The sequence below is a fragment of the Euleptes europaea genome, chromosome 4, assembly GCF_029931775.1.
Source record: "Euleptes europaea isolate rEulEur1 chromosome 4, rEulEur1.hap1, whole genome shotgun sequence".
NCBI lineage: Eukaryota > Metazoa > Chordata > Lepidosauria > Squamata > Sphaerodactylidae > Euleptes > Euleptes europaea.
In genome coordinates this window covers 2,182,614-2,188,017 of record NC_079315.1, presented here as the reverse complement: position 1 = coordinate 2,188,017, position 5,404 = coordinate 2,182,614, and the positions used below count along the sequence as shown (strand labels likewise).

The 5,404-nt window shown below is 46.6% G+C and overlaps 1 non-coding gene across 1 annotated transcript; it reads right to left on the bottom strand.

Annotated features, from left to right (window-relative positions):
• Positions 1-749: 749 nt before the first annotated feature.
• TRNAV-GAC (transfer RNA valine (anticodon GAC)) lies at positions 750-821 on the bottom strand. The gene has a single exon. It is a non-coding gene; the product is annotated as a tRNA-Val (tRNA).
• Between the last annotated feature and the right edge of the window lie 4,583 nt (positions 822-5,404).

Below are 5,404 nucleotides of genomic sequence, written 5' to 3'. Positions count from 1 at the left end.
GACAGGCAGCGGCTCTTCAAGGCCTCGGGTTTGCTTCTTTCCCATCACTTCCCACCTGATGGTTTAAACTGGAGATGCCAGGGATTGAACCTGGGACTAGGGTTGCCAAATCCCTCTTCGCAACGGGTGGGAGGTTTTTGGGGCGGAGCCTGAGGAGGGCGGGGTTTGGGGAGGACTTCAATTCCATACAGTCCAATTGCCAAAGTGGCCATTTTCTCCAGGTGAACTGATCTCCAGCTAATTCCTGGAGGTTGGCAACCCTACCCGGGACATCTGAGCATAATGAAGCTGCCTTCTACTGAATCATACCTTTGTTCCCTTAATGTCAGCATTGTCTGCTCTGACAGGCAGCGGCTCTCCAGGGTCTCGGGACCTACCTCCTGGTCCTTTTTAACTGGGGATGCTGGGGATTGAACCTGGGACCTTCTGCATACCAAGTAGGTGTTCCACCAATGAGCCACAGCCCCTCTTCTAAACTATCAGGTACATATGGTCACAGAGGAAGCTGCCTGATGCTGAATCAGACCCTCGGTCCATCAAGGCCAGTATTGCTCACTCAGTCCCAAGGTATAAAGAGAGTTACCATCATCCACTAAGGTTTTTTTGAACAACTGAAGCTGCCTTATACTGAATCAGACCTCCCCCCCTTGGTCCATCACAGTCAGTATTGTCTACTCAGGCTGGCGGCAGCTCTCCAGGGTCTCAGGTAGAGGTCTTTCACATCATCTACTTTTCCTGGTTCCTTTAACTGGAGGTGCCAGGGATTGAACCTGGGACCTTCTGCAAGTCAAGCAGATGCTCTACCACTGAGCCACAGCCCCTCCCTTAAAATTTTTATCTGGAGTCAACAGAGAATACACATGAACACATGAAGCTGCCTTATACTGAATCAGACCCTTGGTCCATCAAAGCCGGTATTGTCTACTCAGACTGGCAGCAGCTGTCCAGGGCCTCAGGCAGGGGTCTTTCCCATCACCTACTTGCCTGGTCCCTTTAACTGGAGATGCCGGGGATTGAACCTGGGACCTTCCTCATGCCAAGCAGATGCTCTACAAACTGAGCCACAGCCCCTCCTTTTCTTGTTGAATTGCATGGAATCCCCCCCCCCCAAAAGAAGTCCATGTATTTGCACTTAATGCAGTAACATCGGCCAGGTTAATACTTGCCCCCAATTTGAAGAAAAATATAACCCCAAAGAAGGAGGAGAGTGAATTTGTCTGCGTAAACGGACCTGTTTTTTACATAGCCAAAAGTCCAAAAAGTTTGTAAAATTGAATGGTTTTTTTTGTCTAGAATGTACAGCTAGTTTGTGCTTGTATACTTTGTTGTTGATGTATTTTGTAATTTCTGTTCTAGACTCTTGTATTTTATTTTAATAAAAATAATTTTAAAAATAAAAAAGTATTGTCTACTCAGACCAGCAGCGGCTCTCCAGGGTCTCCAGCAGAGGTCTTTCCCATCAACTACTGCCTGGCCCTTTTAACTGCATAAGCCAAGGATTGAACCTGGGACCTTCTGTATGTGAAATAGATGCTCTACTAGTGAGCCACAGTCCCTCCCTGCTGGTGAAGCATTTGCAGTTTTGTACAGTAAGTGTGAAATGCCCTGAAAGTACACAACAAACAAAAAAAAAGTTTTGTCCTTGGCTCCTTGCTTTTCTGATTGGCCTGTGAGCATGTTGGACCGTCACCTTTGAGGTGAAGAATGGATTTGCATATACCTCTGGAGATCACCTGGCCCTCTGCCTTACCTTGGTATTTAACTTGTTATGACCTTGTTTGCTCATTTATATTGAGAATGAGTCCAGCTGTAAACAAAAGCAGAATTTTATTTCCATTGTACAGCGTGACCTGGATAGCCCAGGATAGCCCGTTGCTGTTGGATCTTGAAAGCTAAGCAGGGTCGGCCCAGGTTCATACATGGATGGGAGACCACCAAGGAAGTCCAGGGTTGCTCTGCAGAGGCAGCCAAGGGCAACCCACCCCTGGGTTGCCGTTATTTGACTGCGACTTGACTGCATTTTCCACCGCCACCACAGTGTTGAAGAACAAACCATCTAGAATTATAGCTGGGTGCAAAATTTCACATGGAGAAACAGTTTTACGCAGGATAAGATGTTCTTGAGAAAGAGCTATATGAGTCTGACCTCTAACCACTAGACCATAGAAAAAGAAGAAGAGTTGGTTTTTATATGCCGACTTTCTCTACCACTTAAGGAAGAATCAAACCGGCTTACAATCACCTTCCCTTCCCCTCCCTGCAACAGACAACCTGTGAGGTAGGTGGGGCTAGGAGAGCTGTGACTAGCCCAAGGTCACCCAGCTGGCTTTGTGTGTAGGAGTGGGGAAACCAACCCAGTCCACCAGATTAGCATCTGCTGCTCATGTGGAGGAGCGGGGAATCCATATTAGAGTACTGGGTATCATAACCACAATGAAATCCTAAATGGAATTCCACCCTTCTAAGCCCATTGACTACAGTGAAGATAGAAAGGGGTCACCCTCCTAAGGACGGGACTGCAAATGACTACAGATTTGAAACTCAAGTCCCAAATTGACCGGCACTGCTGTTTTGTACAAATGTGGTTTGGAAAGTTTTATTCACATAATGCCTTTAAAGAGGTGGCTTCCTTTCTCAGGAATAACATCATGTACATTTTATAATCAGCAAGGATGCTGGGGATATTCTTTCTCTTTTCCTGATGAATATTTCTTCTAGGGGAAAGACGGTAGTTTGTAACACTGACAAACACATTTACAAATGATTTTCATCTCAATTCCGACCACTTTGTGTATGCTAATTGGAAGCCTAAATCAAAAGTGGTTACTTACCATTTGCAAACTTAACATTGCATTGGCTTTTAAAGGCGTATCAAGAACCCAATCTTCAATTTACAACCAATTGTTTATTGGCTTCCTTTCGGCAGAATTCTAATCCAAGACCAGCAGTACCACCTACCCCTTGTTCCCAAGGTCCCTTTCAGATTTTAAAATTTAGCTTCTTTTAGGGTTGCTAAACTCCAGGTGGGGCTTGGAGATCTCCTGGAATGACAACTGATCTCCAGAGATTACAGAGATCAGTTCCTCTGGAGGAAAAGGCTGCTTTAGAGTGTGGACTCTATGGCCTCATATCCCTCTGAGGTCTCTCCCTTCCCCAAACCCCCGTCCTCCCCAGGCTCCGCCTCCAAAACATCCAGGAATTTCCCAACCTGGAGCTGACAACCCTAGTCTAGACATCTCAACCCCTTCTGCCAGGAACTTATTCTTTGTACACCTTTTCTCTTTTGAGCTACTGACAGAGATCGAATAGGAGGACTAGAAGTACACTCTGTCACAGATCGTGTTGTTGCTTCCGATCGGAAAGTGGTTCCCAACTCAAATGTAAAAAGAAAAACTGACAGAGTAGGGGTCCCCAATGTGGCACCCATGAGTCAAACCTAGTTCTCCAGATTAGAGACCACTGCTCATGTGGAGGAGTGGGGAATCAAACCAGGTCTCCAGATTAGAGTCCACCGCTCATGTGGAGGAGCGGGGAATTGAACCCGGTTCTCCAGATCAGAGTCCACTGCTCCAAACCACCACTCTTAACCACTACAACACGCTGTCCAAGAAGGATAGGATAGGCACCTGGGCCCAGTCTGGTGACTCGAATCTACGCAACCTTCCATTTCTTTCCATGTCACGGCCACTGCCCAAAACCAGCGTAAATGCATTGCAAACATCCAGGAACGCAGGGCAAATGTTTTAATTCCTCCATTTCTTGTAAAAGAACCAAGATGATGATGATAAACCTCAATCCTCATGAGAAAGGCCACTTTCCTTATATTCAGGGGCCCATTTTGTTTGTCGTTACTAGACAGATCGTAGAGAAACCCACAGTGAATAAAATTGGGGAAGAAGCAATGAAGCAGAAGAGAAACTAATATGCGTTTTTCTGCGTGCTGAGAAGTAAAAGAGGAACATCCATAACCATTTGCTTCTATGTGCAACTTTCCAAGTGCGGGGTGTTTCCCATTCCCCAACGAGGATGTGGATTCAGATGGCGAAAATGCTTACTTGTGACGTCACACACCAAAGGGATTTGCTAAAATTGTCTCACATATCCTTACTGAGATTTACTTTTTTGTTTTGTTTTGGCAGCTTCTTCTTTTTGGCGGTTTTGTTTTTCGTTTTATCCGGCTTCTCATTTTCTGGAAATGGTGGCCCTGATTCAGGGATCCACGCATAGATTAGTCCCTCATAGAACCATAGGAACAGAATCATAGAATCATAGAGTTGGAAGGGACCACCAGGATCATCTAGTCCAACCCCCTGCACACTTCAGGAAACTCACAACTACCTCCCCCCACACACCCCCAGTGACCCCCTACTCCATGCCCAGAAGATGACCAAGATGCCCTCCCTCTCATCATCTGCCTAAGGTCATAGAATCAGCATTGCTGACCGATGGCCATCTAGCCTCTGCTTAAAAACCTCCAGGGAAGGAGAGCTCACCACCTCCCGAGGAAGCCTGTTCCACTGAGGAACCGCTCTGACTGTTAGAAAATTCTTCCTCATGTCTAGACGGAAACTCTTTTGATTTAATTTCAACCCATTGGTTCTGGTCCGACCTGCTCAGGCAACAGAAAACATTTCGGCACCCTCCTCTATATGACAGCCCTTCAAGTCCTTGAAGATGGTGATCATATCCCCACTCAGTCTTCTCCTCTTCAGGCTAAACATACCCAGCTCCTTCAACCTTTCCCCATAGGACTTGGTCTCCAGAAATTTATTTATTTCATATTTGTAGCCTGCCCTCATCCACAGCAAGCCAGGCTCAGGGCGGGTAACAACCACCAAAATACATAAAACTATAAGTATAATCAAAACACCGACAACCTCAAAAACATCAAAAGCCTCAAAAACATCAGTAAAACCTCATAGTACAGTCATAAATAGGTGGCCTCAAATTTACCCAGGTGCCACTGTGTAGCAAAATATTAGCAGGTCAAGCCCCCCCACACATACAGATGTCAAGGGGGGTGGGAGATGGGGAGGCCAGTAATGTTGGATTCTCTCGCAGGTATCCTCAATTATAGGCCTGGCGGAATAGCTCCATCTTACAAGCCCCGCAGAACTCCTTAAGGTCCCTTAGGGCCCTGATGCCACCAGGGAGACTATTCCACCAGGCTGGGACCGAAAAAGCCCTGGCCCTTGTTGAGGACATTTGCACATTTTTCCGGCCGGGGACCACCAGCAGATTACTATTAGTCGAGCGTAAGGCTCTTTGGGGGGCATACCAGGAGAGGCGGTCCCGCAGGTGCGATGGTCCCAGGCCGTGTAAGTCTTTAAAGGTCAAAACCAGCACCTTGAAGCTGATCCGATGCTCCAGCTGGAGCCAATGCAGTTGTTTTAGTGCAGTGCAT